This window comes from Myodes glareolus, chromosome 10 (genome assembly GCF_982192425.1).
Source record: "Myodes glareolus chromosome 10, mMyoGla1.1, whole genome shotgun sequence".
NCBI lineage: Eukaryota > Metazoa > Chordata > Mammalia > Rodentia > Cricetidae > Myodes > Myodes glareolus.
Window position 1 is genome coordinate 30437299 of NC_142035.1, and position 16210 is coordinate 30453508.

The 16210-nt window shown below is 45.9% G+C and overlaps 1 long non-coding RNA gene across 2 annotated transcripts; it reads right to left on the reverse strand.

The window, feature by feature from the left end:
- Positions 1–9776: 9776 nt before the first annotated feature.
- LOC146892692 (uncharacterized) lies at positions 9777–15762 on the reverse strand. 2 transcript variants are annotated; one of them, XR_015004200.2, is made up of 5 exons: positions 15278–15762; positions 13167–14569; positions 11915–12748; positions 11707–11822; positions 9777–10467 (listed from the first exon to the last, which is right to left on the reverse strand). It is a non-coding gene; the product is annotated as an uncharacterized LOC146892692 (long non-coding RNA). The 2 variants fall into 2 exon arrangements; XR_015739052.1 differs by having other exon boundaries at positions 11707–12748.
- Positions 15763–16210: the final 448 nt, after the last annotated feature.

A 16210-nucleotide genomic window follows, 5' to 3' on the forward strand; every position in this document is an offset into this window, starting at 1 on the left:
AGTCTCAAGGGACAATCAGTCCCTTGAGACTGATTCAGGGACAAGACTTTGATCCTACAGGGTCACAAGTGCCAAGACCTGCATTTCCTGCAGGAGGGAAGTGTGTGTGATCACAGTGGCAGGAAGGGCTTCAGATTTAAGATCCATCCTCTCATCGAGGGGTTGATTTTGTCTGGAAGTCAGCTCTGGCTTTGGGTGGGAGGGAGGATTGGATTGTAACCTGGCAATGACCCTGGTATGCACAGTAGATGGATTGTACTTTTCTCTGTACAAATACGTTTGGAAGTCATTAAAGCAGCATGTAGTGTTGACCAAGAGTTTAACAAGAGCCCGGTCCTTCCTTTGCCTTTTGAATAGGGCACCCCCTTTCATGACTTTTATTGGTGGGCTCCACTGGGTGGTCCTTACTTCGCTTCCACTCCAAACTCCTGCTTTATCATATTACACTTCGCAAAGCTTGGGACATGTGTCCTTAGGGTACCGCTCCCTCCTTGTGAGGCCTCTCAAGAGTGCGGTTGGATGAGCCATCTTCTAATAACTTCTAGAGAATAATAGCACATTGTCTTTACCTCTCCTAACAGTCTGTGAACTGAATGTGCTCTGAGAGGCCTTGCCAGCAGCTACCGAGACACACTTTACGATTCCCCTTTGTCCATTTCTTTTGGGTTTTCATCTACAGTGAAGCATTGTCGGAAGCTGCCAGGAGCTCTGCTTTAAGAGCGGCAGCCTCCAAGTCCAGAAGAATATGCTTCAGCCTATGCGGTACTTTCCCAAGGACTTCGGAGATCTTTCTTGAAGAAGGAAAAGCAAGCCGTTTCACCTGTGCCTGCAGATAGCTAGTGGAACCGTTCTGCAAATATACACTAGACAATGGCCGTGCTGCATTCTGTTGTTGCTGCTCCGGTTGTTTGGTTTTTTTGAGCCAGGGTCTCACTATGTAGCTTGGGCTTGTGTGAAACTCACAGCAATCCCCTTGCCTCTGCCTCCATAATACTGGGGCTAAAGGTACGTGCCACCACAACTGGTCTACCTGGCTACCTTTTGAAGCATCCTTTCTTGGAGATCACGCATTCATCTCTGCTCTTCGAGAGAAGTTTGAGTCTCATAGGATATCAGGAATAAAGAATTTTACTCCTCAGTTTAGCTTAATCTGAAATTTACTAAGGTGGCATTTTCTGTTTTATGCCAGAGAATGTAGTGCTATAATAAAGTAGAGCTTCCCCTCTTGCCTGCAATCAGTCATAATTCTTCTGGTTCCTGGAAGATTCCACGGCATGACCAAGAAAGGAAAAGTCACAAAAACAAGCTTCGGAAATTCTGGGCTCTCAGATGTAACCTGCATACATACCCACCGGGCTGCTGCTTGCTAATGGCACAATGCAGCATAATACCACCCACAGCAAGGCACATCTACAATACGACACACATCGCAACCCTTAAAACCTGACACATACCAAGATCCCACCTACAGCATGACACACAATATGACACACAGTACGATGTCACCTAGAGCATAAAACACCTACTTATACCTAAAGCACGTGCATGACACTATGCGCAGCACCACACCCAGGATGACGCCGTCTACACAGTCTTTCCACAGCATAGCGCACCAGCATCAAGAGCTTAGCCTCACATTAAATGAAACAACGCACAGCGCGCACCTGCAGCCCCCTATTTCTATCACTGCAACTAAATACCCAAAGGTGGATAACTGCGTAATGGAAGAGCTTGATTAGTCCGTAGTTTGTAGGGTTCAGAGACATGGAGCTGGCATTGGCTTGGCTCCAGTGGGACCTAGAATGGCTGCTGAAACAATGGCATTAGCACATACGAGAGGAAGAGACCATCCCCAAACAAGAACCCAGAAGATAATACAGGGGCCGACAATCATGTAACAACCCAATCTCATGAGAACAAAGGTAGGATCCCACGAAAATCACTCCCTCTGAGGGTTGCACCACTAAGGACCTGGGGGCCTCTCTCTAGGCTTCATCTCTTGAAGGTCTAGCATCTCCCCACATCCCCACATCAAAGGCCACACCTCTAACAGATGCTTTCAGAGGACAAACCTTCTTCAAACCACAGGCAATGCCCAGCTAAGGACAGATGGTTTGAATACTGCGTACGCCACTGTCTATCTACAGAGAGGCAGTGCTTTTTCTACATGTTTGCGTGCTCACACTTGTATACTCTTTCTGGTGTTAAATACGTGTCTCAAAGGTGCGGCACTCCGGAACTCTTTAGCAAGGCACACATAATAGAAAGCTAGATCTCTAAGGGTTCTTCCAGCTCCTTCTCTTTGCTGCTTGATGCTTCATTGGCAATGCTTGAACACCTCCTCCTGCATCAGCAGAAGTCACGCATGCTTCCCTGGGGACTGACCATTTCCCAGATGTGAGAAGCCTGTGCGGGTGAGACCAGGCATCATTTCTTCATGCTTGTTTTCATTTGGTGCCAACTGCGTCTTCTCTCACCTCCACTTCAGAGCTGGTCACCTTCTTCTGTCCTTTGGACTCAGTATGAGGTACTCCAGACATCTGCCTGGCAGTGAAGACCTCTCCTTCTCCAAGGAACTGGAACTTTTAGAATTCAACACTTGAATCCAGGTTTTTCCCCCCTTGGGCCCGCTTCTTGGAAATTTCACTCTGAATAACTTACACTTGGCTCATTAGACTTCCTCTATAACACACATGCCAAACAGATCTATGCCATATTGTTAGTCTTCCCAGATGGACCTGACCTCTTTAGTCCACATACTCCAAACCATGGAGAAGTGTCGAGTCTGCAGGACTTGGCACTGAACTAGCGAACTGGGGCATTTTTCCTAAATTCTGTTTTCCCTTAAATGGTCCTAATTTCATGTGCCCACAGTGAAATGTAGTAAAACAGATTGTTGAGCTCAGCACTCTGTAGATGAACACATTCTAGCCTTTTGTCTTATAGCCCAGCAATATCTTGCAATGGTTTTTGTTGTTGTCGGTCCTGGCCGTGTGACTTGTTTGATGGGTAGAACAGAGGCACAGGGCATGTGCCAACCTAAGTCAGGGCTCTGAGAGGCATGGGGCTTCTGCCAACTGTGCCTGCACTCCTACCAGCTCTTATGACAAGAACCTCATCAAGGAACCACTGTCTCTCCAGCCTGGACCCTGTAAAGAGGGAATGTACAGGTCTGGACTCAACAGACACTGAAATCAGTTCCAACCCAGGTAATTCCAGCCTTGATCTGACAAACTTCAAACCCGTGAACACACAAACAAAAGTGGCTAGGTAGAAGGCATGGAGACTGTGAATTGACCTGTGCAGGAGAGTGAGCAGTATGGGAGGCATCCAAATTGTCACATGGTAGTTTATGGGTGCATCTTTCACAAGAAAGAGCAAGAGCTTAAGCCTTTCTATATGAGACATTTTAAAAAGTCGAGCTCTTTTAAATCATCCGAATAGAACGTGATAAGGCTTACTCTGCACTTCGCGGAGGAATGTCAGCGTCTGTCTGCGTTCAGAGGGGAGGTTCAGCTTCCCTTGGTTGCCTCCCTTGGCTCTTCCACCTTCATTCTTTTATACTTTTGGCACGCCCGATTGGGAAATGCCCGGAGGAGTCAGTCTCTCTTCCATGTGCATTTTAAAAGACATGAATCTGTTTGATCACCTACAATATGTGAAATCCGGTCCACCCTGATCTGGTTTCGTCTCAGAGCTGCCTAGAGAGTTTTTCCTTTCATAATTGTGGTGAAATCCAAATCACACCAACTTTACAGTCTCAAGCATTTTTAAGGGTGCAGGTCAGGGTATTACGTAAGTTTAGCCTGTCAGGTATCCAAACTCCAGAACCCTGTTCATCAGGCCATATCAGAACTATACCTACTAACACCTCCTCTTTATTCAGCCCCTGTAAAATAGAAGACTGCATTCAGTCTGTGAGTATGGTTACCCCAGTTTCTTCATGGAGGTGATATTGCATTCAATTGTCCTTTCATGACTGACTTTTTTTCCCCTCTAGATCAAGGCTTGCCTTCGTTGTAGCACACGTCAAATATAGCCTGACTCGGAGAGTGTTCATCTGGCTTGCACAGAGCCCTGGGTTTGACCCCCAATACAATGCAAAAAAAAAAAGTGTGGCATTGCTTCCCTATAATCATACTGTTCTGGAAGTAAAGGTAGAGGATCAGAAGCTCAAGGTCATCCTTGGCTACAAAGTGAGCTCTGACCCCTAAAACAAAGCAAAATTCCTTCTTCTTTAAAGCTGGATGATATTTTTTTGTGTGTAGTACACTTTCTTTGTGCAACCACTGAGAGCTATTCAGGTTGTTTCCATCTTTTGGCTGTTGCAACTAATACTGTCATAAGTGTGTGTGTGTGTGCGTGTGTGTGTGTGTGTGTGTGTATGTGTGTGTGTGCGTGTGTGTGTGTGTGTGTGTGTATGTGTGTGTGTGCGTGTGTGTGTGTGTGTGTGCATGTGTGTGTGTACAAATGTGTCTTCATTACTATGCTTTCATTTCTCTGGTGTTTATATCCAGATGTGGCATCTATCTCCCATGTTAATTCTTTAAAGTTTTTTTTTTAGGAGTTACTATAATGTGTTCTATAGAGGCTATACCTTTTATATTTCCATCAGCACAATACAGGTATTTTTGTTTTCCAGTGGTCAATTTTCTTTAGAGTTTCCGATTTCCATATTGTTCTCATTTGATTTATGTTGCTATAATAAACACCAAAGTGAAAAATCAAGCTGAGGAGGAAAGGACTTGGTGATTATACATCTATGTTCTAGGAACTGAGACATAAACCATGGAGGAACACAATTTAGTCTCTCTCTCTCTCTCTCTCTCTCTCTCTCTCTCTCTCTCTCTCTCTCTCTCCTCTTCTTTCTCTCTACCTAGCATTCTTACAGAGCTCAGAAACATCTACATGTTAACACCCTCAATGCGTCTGTCCCCTCCTACACCATTTAGCAATCAAGAAAATGTCCCACAGGCAAGCCCACAGGACAATCTGATGCAGGAAATTCTTCAGTTGAGGCTCCCTCTTTCTAGATGTGTCCATTATTTTTATTTATTTATTTATAAAAATTTCCACTTCCTCCCCTCCTCCCAATACCCTCCCATTTCCCCCACTCCCTCTCCTTCTCCCTCTCCAGTCCTAAGAGCAGTCAGGGTTTCCTGCCCTGTGGGAAGTTCAAGTTCCTCCCCCCTCCCTCCAGGTCTAGGAAGGTGAGCATCCAAACAGACTAGGATCCCAAAAAGCCAGTACATGCAGACGAAACAAGACCCAGTGCCATTGTCAATGGCTTCTCAGTCAGCTCCCATGTCAGCCACATTCAGAGAATCCGGTTTGATCACATGCTCGTTCAGTCCCAGTCCAGCTGGCCTTGGTGAGCTCTCATTAGATCAGTCCCCTTGTATCAGTGGGTGAAAGCACCCCTCGCGGTCCTGATTTCCTTTTTCATATTCTCCCTCCTTCTGCTCCTCATTTGGACCTTGGGGGTTCAGTCCAGTGCTCCAGTGTACATGTGTCCATTATTTACAATAAAAATTAATATATAAATACATGTAATGATATATATGTATGTGTATATTAGCCACTCTGATGATTGTGAACTCATTATAGTTTTAATTTGTATCTTTCTACTGACTAGTAATGTTGAATAGCTCTTAATTGGTTTATTTACTGTTAGAGTATCTTCTTTGTATAAATATCTGCTTAAGTTCTTTTCTCATTTTTAATTTAATTGTTTGTCTTCTGTTTCTGAATGGTCAGTGTTCCTTGTAGAATGTAGATATTAGCAACTTATCAGATGTAAGATTGTCAAATATTTTCTCTGGTTTTGTTTGTTGCTTTTTCAAACTACTGTGTCTTTTGATGACTAAATAGTCTAATTTGATCAACTTTTATCTTTTCTCACTGCCTATACTTTGGGAATCTTATCTCTGAAACCGTTACCGAACAATTGACCTTTAATCATCTCTTTATATTTTCTTCTAGGAGTTTTATAGTTCTGCATTTCATGTCTGTGTCTTTGACCCATCTGGAGCTACCATTTTTGTGTCGTATAAGAAGCAGGTATATCTTTTTATATGAGAAAATCCAGTTTTCCTAATATTTGTTGATAAATAGAGACCTATTAAAATTGCTGGTTCCTCAACTCAACCTTTCTCTTATGTTGAAACTTGATATCCTGACCTGTCCCCTTGACTTGAACCTTTTCTCCCCTAAGTTGCTTTCGTTGGGGTATCCTATCACAGCAACAGGGAATTGAAACTCAGACATCTGGGGTCCTACTCCTAAAAGTTGTAGAGAGATGTAGAGAAGGTAAGAGTCTCGGCTCTGAGTAAGTATTTTGTAAAGTGCTAGAGACTGTCATCCTGAGCCCTCATCACACAGTACAGAACTATTTCATTAGGCACCCAGACTCCCAGAGGGCCGACCAACAGCACTGCACCTACAGTAATGAGATGGTCTGCTGTACACATCGACCCCATTTTCTATAAAAATGAATTAGTGCAATCAGGCGCTCTGGGATATTAACTCAGAAGGGGCCCATTGAAACCAGCCTTGTTCCCTTAAAGGCAGTAAGAAAGGCACATTGAGAAAGTGTGACAGCAGCCCCTCAGGACATCTTTCCTTCCCCTGCCATCACCACCCCCATTCCCTATGTCATAACTTCCCTTATCTCCGAGAGGAGACATCTCTGTTCCATATTCCTCCCACATTTCTGTAAGCATGTCATTCTGAAAGTTCTCCCTGTTCCAACAGTGTCTCTCTCTCTCTCTTTAAATGCTAACTTTCCTCTTTGAAGACGACCCTCAAAGCTCAAGGGAACCCCTATTGATGAACATCCCTCTTCAGATGCTCTCACACCCATTTAGTTCCCAGATGAAGAAGAATGTGTTTCCACATTCTATCCAGCACTGTGTGTGTTCTTTACATATGTGTATATGCATACATACATGTGTGTATGTATGTATAACTTTAAAGCTGATAGAGCAAGTAACTATGTAGCTGAAGGACTTATTTACATGATTCTGAGCTTACAAGACAAAAACGGAGTGACTTTCTCTTCCTTTGCCTGACTATATAAATAGCCTCTGGTGCCCAAACAAAACTTTACTTGGATTACAACCTTTTTGCACAGCACAGGAGGTTAACCTCTGAGTCCATCCTCAAAGTCTCTTCTCTTTGCACTCATGTGGTGTTTTCCTTGGTTTTAGGTAATGAGTAAGAAAACCAGATGTTATCCTGGACTCTTGGTTAAATTTGCTCTGTTGTTTTTATGCTGAAAAATACAGGATAGTCCATGGAGCACAGAAAAACATGGAGCAGGGGGAAGACTCTCACTGCCAAGAGGTGCACCCAGACAGAATGGAGTTATGGTTCAAACACAGGTGGTCTCAGGCCAAGCTGGAGATCAGCCTAAAAGCTAAGACCCGTCGCTTCTTTGTCCCTCTACGTTCATCAGGCCTTCCGGATTCAGATTCCGAATCCAGAATGAGAACTTCATCAGTTTATTTGGGGGTGACTCAGGGAGCCCTTTAGATCAAAACAGGGTGTAGGCAACTGGGCTCAGTCCCACCTACATGTCTGAAAGGTGATGAGGCACCAGAACTCTGGACACCAAAGGGTCCAAAAGATGGGTTGAGCAAGCACCAACTTCCACTTATCTCCTACAAAGGGCTGATTAATCCAATGAACCTTTTCTGTCCATCCACTGATCAAACATACTCCTATCCTGCGAGAAGCCCCCAAACAGAGACTCTCCCACATGAGTGGAAATACCTAGAGTGAGTTCAGGGGCAATGTGTCTGGCACACAAAAGCACCTGGCAGTTTGGCCTAGATGAACCTTCATCTACATCCTCTCCTCCTCTGTCTTTCCTCAGTGAAGCAATTGCTATTTGTTCCTTGCTACTTTTTTTATTTATGGATGTGTGCGCATGTATGTGTGTTTATCTGTCTGTGTCTGTGTGCCTGTGCTTGTCTGAGTGGGTGTGTGTGTGTGTGGACCTATGTCTGCCTCTGTACGTATCTACATTCTCCACCCACTTTGGTACTAATGAATAACCCAACACTGTTTGGGGGCAGCAGTGACAACGTGGCACCAAGATGAGCTTGCATGGTGCTCTCCCGAGCAAGGCTGGCACCTGTTTGCTGTGAGGGGCGAGGCAGCAAATGTTTTAGATTCCACAGGCCATCCAGGCCCTGCTGTAACCATTCATGGCAACCACAGAGAGGTGCAGTCCTCTCAGGGTAGTTACTTTGGTACAGGGATTTGCCACTTGGGGTCTAGATGGTGAGTCATAAGCTCCCCTGTTATTAATTTCCCTCCATCTAAGCCCTTCACTGCCACCCTGAAAAGATGCCAATTCGGGATCCAGACCCATCAGCTCTAACACACATGTGAAAAGCTCCATCTGGGAGCCTTCAGCATCATAAGACAAATTCAAGTGCCTGCTTGCATCTCTTGTGGGTTTCGTTAAGCTGCAAAATGTTCTTAGGATTTTAAAATATTATTTCAGATGCAATAAATGACTCTTTTCTTTAACCCCCAAAAATTATCATTTTTCTCCCTTTTTTTCCCTTGATCTGCAATGTCAAAATTCTTTATCCTAATCTTCCTTTTGTCCAGCTGTGCTCTCCTTTGTACAAATGAAAACAAACAAACCATCCTCTGGCTAAAAGTCTGGGGCTGAGTCCCTAGGACAGTTCATCCTGAGTTACTCCATCCTCAGCAGCTGTCCAAGATAATCCAGATACCTAACCACATAGTCACCATCTTCTCTTCCCCAGCTCCCTCCTCCTCCCTCTGCTCTTTCCAGGACTAACTGACTACACGACATCAGTTTTTGCCTTGCTGCTCTTACCCCGTCCCAGAAGCCTGATTTGTCTTCAAAGTCTAGATTCTTATACAACTTGAACCCCAAAGGCAAGATTTTAATCAGGCTGTACCTGTAAAGAAGGCAGACACTGGTGCTTTTTCGTGGCAGCTGGAAGGCTGCCTAGGCAGGTTGCATTTCAAGCAATTAATACAAAGCTATAAACTGCAAGATCTGAGGCACTCACATCTGATGTTTTCAAAGTAGACTCACGTGGAGTTATAAATCAGACTCATGCTAACCCACCCTTGGGGGACAAAGCACAGTATACTGATGTGCTTACACCTGTCTCCACATACTGGCTGCTGGGAGCTGAAGCTCCATCTTTGAGGTGCTCAGGGAATTAGGACACTACCTTCAGAGGGTACCTCAGGGACAACAACAATCTCCAATCCTGCCCCAGGGGAGCTAGAATCCAGAAACAACATGGCCACTGAAATGAGAAGCAGAAATTGACAATAACAGCAAAATGTCAGGGTACCACTCCTATCCACACAGCAGCATTTGCTTTCCTGACCTCTATTTTCTCTTTCTGCCATCCCTGGCTCTGCATCTTTCTCCCAGATCGGTCTGAACAGCTTCTGAACTCATCTACTCTCTGGGGTCTTGCTGTCCTTATTGGCTCTGTTGGAGATGGGGTCTTCATTCACCAATTCAAAGTTTGTTCCAAGACTCTCTCCTTGGAAGTTTCCTGGCTTCAGCTGGGCCAGTGCCCAGGTTACTACTGTCAGGAGAAATTCTTCAATCTCTCTGAGCAAAGTGGACAGCTCTGCTCATCCTAGATACTTCACCATCCTGTTAACCACCCTGTAACCTACATGAGACTCATTTGAGCCTGGAGTCACAATGACCCACAAGAGCTCTCTATTACTTTGCTATGCAATAAATTACTCCTAACCCAGCAAACTTCAAGTAGACCCTTTATTTTGCTCATAATGTGGGGATCAGGGATTTGGGAGGAAAATGACTGGGAATCTTTAATTTAGAATCCTTCGAGTAATTGAACACAGATGCTTATCCAAGATTCAATCTACTAACTTTTCTTCGAGTTGGCTATTAGATACCTAACATGCAATGCCTGTTGCGCAGCCTGCGTTCTCGTTCCTAAAGGCTGGCCCTACTAGAACATCTCTAGCGGCAAGTCTATAAAAGATGTGATCCAAGATCCCAAGCCCAAATTCCCCCAAGGTGTTTTCCCTCTGTGTGACATATACTTCAAGGGATCAAATGAGCCTGTCAGATACAAAGAGTGAACAGAACCCCCTCCTTTCTCAATGGAGGGCTGTCCACGATTTGTTCCTTGCTTAATCCACTGCAAGGCCACAATCATATTCCAATCCAGTGAGCCACCTGCAGAAGTCAGATGAATTGGCATGTTAGGTCTAGTGGGGCTTCTCCTGGAGAGTGGAGGGAGGGTGCCAGGTCTTCATGAAGGCGTGGCTTATCATGGTGCCATGTAGAAGAAGGCCTCATCTCAGGGCCTGCTTCTCCCACTGCCTGTGTGACCAGAGCAAGTGACGTGACTTCTCTGGTCTTCAGTTTAGTTTCTTCATCCAGGGTGATGCCATTCTTCAGTTGACTGTGGAAAGCAAATGGGCCTAGATGAGAAATGTACGGAATAACAGTTACTAAAGACCAATTCCTGCCGCATATTCCTGACTCAATAGGTGTCACACTGACTAAACAGTTTCACTGAGAAGGACAACGGGGGAGGCGCTTACATCTACCAAGAATATTAATAAGATCTCTGCCTGACCAGACCACCATGTGATCGTCTTTGACTTGGTTGGGGGATGGTATCCCTCCTGCTCCATCTTTCCTCTTCATATCTTTCTCTCTGTCTCTCCCTTTCTCTCCTCTCTCACCCTCTTGATTGTGCGCATGTCGATTCCGGGTTTCCCAAAGGAAGCAGCAGGTCACCTCCACTGCTGCATTTCCCTGTGATACCCATACCAAGCCCCAGCTTCACTCAGCCCCAAGAGGATACTCTGGTGTGAATAGGCTATGACCTTGTTGAGGTGAAAAGTCAGGGTGTTTGAATCTCAGTGTGTGCTCCCATTATAGAGACAGACCTTTCACAGGTGCTGCCTAAGGACACGTGAGTATTTCTGGTACCTCTACGAGCACCCATTCCCCCTGCTTCCTTGGAAGAGTACTATGACATCATGTGTTATAAGTTTGGTCACTGGGTTTACCGTGTCTGGGTGTGCCCAGTCCCTACGAAGCCTTTCACCATCTCTGTAGTTGAAGATTTGGGAGTTCAGTTACTCTGCCTCACCAGAACTGAAGCGAACTCTCCCTATACATCTAATTGCCTGTTCCCACCACAGCACTCCATAGCCATATCTACCAGGCTCAACAGAGAGTTGTGAGCGTCACCCCCAGTGAAAGAAAACTAAGTAGCCTAGAGCTCAAACACACGCATGGTGTGCAGGTGGCTTGTGGTCAGGCCTGTTTTCCAGACTCTATTAACTCCACCCGCAGGGCTGGTGGCACAAGAGAGCCAGGGTTCCATGAAAGTCAGAGGGAAACTCAATCATCTGCCAGCACGCAAATACCGCTTGTGTTTGTAGCCCTCAGGCATGCAAGATGCATTTTCCTTTTAAAAATGACCTGGAACTTGTATTATGAAGGCACTGCTGCTTTGCTTATTTTGCCTTGTATAGTCTTGAGGGCAGAACATCTGTCAAAACTGCAATACAGCCTAGATTCTCTCCTCAATTATGCTAAATCCTCAGGATATTAGCCTTTCTTCTTGCTTTGAAAACAAATTGCTTAGCTCATCGCTATCCCCCCCCCATTGGTCTGGGCATCTCAACACTCCCCAAATCACTAACCTTTTCTGACACAATCCTCATCTCGGACTAAATAGCAGGAACCTGGGTCAAAAGTTAGCTGGAGCAGAGTTCCCTCTTTGTCATGAAATGCAGACAGTGCAAATGCATGTGGTGACCTGTAACATGAATAATAAAAACCCCAGAAACAGATATCGGAGTTCAAGCTGAAGATCAGAACAAAGCAGCCAAGCCACTAGAGAGTTCTTACCTCTACCAAGGTTCAGACAAACAAAGGGGCGGTTCTGTCCTCAACCTGACTGTGGACTGCAATGCTCTCCACCAAACCTCAGACTGCAATGAGCTCTTGTCTCCTCCTGACTTATACACCTCTCTCTGCCCAGCCTTACCACTCTTATCTCCACCTCCCTAGTGCTGGGATTAAAGCATGTGACTCCCGAGTGCTGGGAACACCTTTGTGTGAGTTCTATTTCTCTTTTTTAGACAGATTCTGTCTTGTGTAGCCCAGGGTGGCCTTGAGTCCTGGGGTTAAAGGTGTGTGCCATAACTCCCTGGCCTCTAGTGGCTTAGCTCTGCACACTGATCTTCAGGCAAGCTTTATTTATTAAATAAAGTATAAAGTATACAATATAAATAGAGTATCACTATAGTGACCCGTGGAGAGACCGCCTCTTTGGTACAAAGAGAGCCCTGGCTTGGGGCTGGTGAAATGACTCGGCTGTCAAAAGCACAGGTTCCTCTTCCCGAGGACCAGAGGTTGGTTTCCAGCACCATATTAACATATGCCTGTAATTCCAGCTCCTGGGAGCTGTTCAAGGAAAGCCCACTAAGCGGGGAAGAAGCCTCTGTGCTCTCCAGTTCCCAGGACCGTGCGTGTGTCACTGTTGTTTCGAATGAACAACGCTGAAGCTCCAAGGAGGCCAGACACCACACCAGGTCTCTCATAAACCCCGAGAGCTGCTACATACAGAATTGTTCCTCTTACGGGCATCCAGGTGACCAAGGACTCTGTGCAGTGGACTCTGAAGCAGTGTTAGGATTTAGCGGCGATGTGAACGCTGTTCTTCCCTTGAACTTCCTGAGACTGTTGAGGGAAGAGCCAGCAGGAAATAGGGGTGACACAAATGCCAGATGGTCTGTGGGCTGTTCCAGGGACCATGACCCTGATATTGGAGCAATCCTTCTGGATTTAGCAAGCAGACAAGTGATCCCCCCAAGAGATGTCTCATTTTGGAACTCTGCCCTGAAAAGCTTTGGTATGACATACTGGGTGGGGGTGGGGCCATATGGAGCAATGCCTAGCCAACTAAAGGGGACCATTATCCTCATATAATCTCAAGAAGCAAAGCACTCCTCTCTGTGTAAGCTGCGGCTTTAAGGGTCAGCCCAGCTTTTACAGCCACAGAGTGTTGGGGAGTTGTCTGAGGGATACTGTGGTTCTAATCTATTTACCCTTATGGCTTCACCCTAGGGGCACAGAGAATGGGGCACGCCATCCATACCTTCCTTCTGTGAGACCATGGCCTTGCTTTGGCTGCACTGAGCTTCTCGCTAGGTTTGTTTCAGAGCCCTTAAAAATAGCAGGCCAGTGAGGCTTGCTGGCCTGGAATTTCCTGGAACCACCCATGGCAGGGCACTGGACCCAGGCTGTCTGTCAAGGGCTCTTTCCCTGAGCTTCCACCCTCCCTTTTGAGTCCAGCAGCAGTGTTAGGAAACTAATGTTTCCACGGGTGAGTTGGTGACGTCCCTTCCTGACCCTGGGGTGGCGAGGAGCAACAAGGTCCCTTGAAGTTCTGGCAGTCTGACTAGGAGTGGCCAGAACTGAGGACTAAGTGTGGGGTCAGAACTCAAGGACAGCAGCATTCTGTGTGTGGCATTCTTTTCTCTTTTTTTAAAATGCATTTTTTAATTAAAATAGAATTGCATCATGCTTCCCGCATGAACCACATGATATTCTTTTCCTAACCTGCGCTTTCTTTCTCGGAAAATATGATTCAGACATTCTCCCCACCTGACACTCTGCCCGTGAGCTCACTGGCCCCTGATCAAAGACACAGAGGTGATTCAGCACTTCCCAGGAATGAAGCTGAAACACCACCTAGGGTGAGATAGGGGATTCCGTTGGTTAGGCTAAAGCAGTCTCCCTTCTCCCTGGAATTCAGTTATATTTGCCTTTATGAATACAAGCTGTTGAGAAAACAACAGGAAACCAGAAAAACAAAAATCACAGTTGGACAGATGCAAATTGTGTTTTCTATCTGAGTGCTGATTCCTCAAAGTGCAGGAGACCACACAGAGAGAAGTCAGGGGATCAGATTCCATGCCACCTCCACAGTAACACCTCCACACTCCTGCCACAGATGATGCAGGCAAAGTTAGAGAAGCAGCAGGGAGGCTCCTGGGCACTGGTGTGCCCTGAGAAGAGACAAAGATAAGAAGGTCAACATAGAGACATGTCTGCTCCTAGCATCAGGGACCCTGCCCTGCTTCACGCTGTCCCCCTGGACTCTCTATGTCATACATCATCAGCTTAGAGATAGCAGACTTGTGAGGGACCCTAGGAATTTCTCTATCTTCCTGTCTTTCCTGGCCATGTTGGCCTCTACTACCACCTCAAAGGGAGTGCTGGAGAGTTGGGCCCTGTCTCTCGAGTGCATTTAGACACACCTCTTCTGTTGGGAGTTGTTTTATCATGTGAAACACAAATTCAGAAATCCTACCTCTTTGCTGTATATAGAAGGGGATGGTGGCATCAGCTGAAGGAGATTTGGGGTCCCTTCTAACTTGTCCTGCATTTATGATACATCTCCTCTCCTTGAGGCATACTAAGTCTGTCCGACAGTACCCTTCGGAGTCTTCCGAGTCCATGACTGTCCCCTTCAGAGTCTTCCAAGTCAATGACCCACTGTGAGAACAAAGACAAGCAGGGGACTTATCTAATTCCAGGACACCGTGAGGGAATTCCCAGAGGATCTGGACCCTAGTGTGTGACCTGACCCCTTCCAATCGTGTGAAGTCAGGAACTCCATCTTCCCTGGCTAAACCCTGAGTACCACTAAACAGCTTTTAGGAATCTTGAATGAACTAATAAACAATGCTATGTCAGTGTGATCCTTATGCATAGTCAAGTTTTTATGAACTATTAAAGGGAAATTTGGCTGAAAACCATTTCCCCATTCTTACCCAATTAGAAGAGCTGGGAAAATTCTGGGTTTTATGGAAAGCACCTACATCCTTCATCCAGTCTGCACTATTTTAATACTCAGAGCCAATTTACTGAGTATTTAAATCAACAAGTCCAACCGAGCTCAGAAATCAAGAAGTAGGATCTGGCTCCCCCTCAGCCTGTGGTGGCAACTGCTTCTGCTTTTGATGTTGTTTGATTTTGTTTTTCTTTTTTTTGCTTGCGTATTATAATCAAGTCACATGGTATAGGCATCTGGCTCATACAAATCATGAATTTTATTCTATCAGTTCAAGTCCAACAGCAACCAATGAGACCTAACTAACAGAGGAAACAGTTCAACCCAGAAGTCTTTGTGAGATCGCGGGCATTGTGTCCTTCAGCAGAAAACTAGATTAGAAAAACAATGCTAGAGTCATTGCACTGTACCTTCTACATAAAGTCTGTTGATTGGCTTGTCGTCGGTGAACTGCATCTCTTAGCCGTCTGTGAACTTGGCATCTCTTAGCCATGTGGACAAGATTGTTCTCTGTTCCTCACTTGGCCTTCTCTGTCCCTCCTGACAGAGAGGCCCAAGGGCAAAGGGAAGGGGAACTCTGGAGCAGCCAGTGCTCTCCCCTGGAGCTCCGGCCATAGCTTGAGCCTGCTGGCTTTGGTGACTGGGTTGTTCCAGCTCCCAGGTTCCATCATCTAAGCCCATAACCCCTAAGATTTGTCAGTAGGAGGAATTATTATCGTCTCAGGCTTCCTGTCTTGGCACGCCAAGACGGAACTAAATTTGTTTGGCGGCTTCAAGAAGACTTGGGAAATGTGCCGCATAATTTCTCAAGCTGACAATGTGACTGCCGGCGCATAGAGAACCCAGCCTCTTACCACTCAAAGTTCTCCCTGCTGGCAAGTTTCCGGAGCACCAGAAGGTGCTGTGCAGGCCGCCAGGGAAGAAGAGAAATCGATGGTCTTACCCGATGCTGGAGTCGGCATGCTACAACGTTGACTTGCCCGGCAAGTTGTGCCCAATGATGCAATAGTGGCTTGGCTCTTGTGGGGTAGCTAACTACTTTCCAATTAGAATGAGGCCTCTTTTCTTTGAGGATAAGTTTCCCCGGGTTAGTAACCCTTTTTGGGGTAGTACCAGTATCAGAGTGCTTGACTGGGAGCTGGTGGAAGCTGAAGCCCCTGTGACTTCAGCCAGAGCAGCTGAAACCTGTCAGCATGCAGACTTCTGTTCATCTAAGTCATCTAAGGGCTCCAGATCACCTGGAGCATCTGACCTCAGAGACAGGAGGAATGGTTCTCCAGGCTGCCAGGGTCTGCTTTCGATTGCCCATGATGTACTTCCTGTTGCTCTGCAATCAACCATGC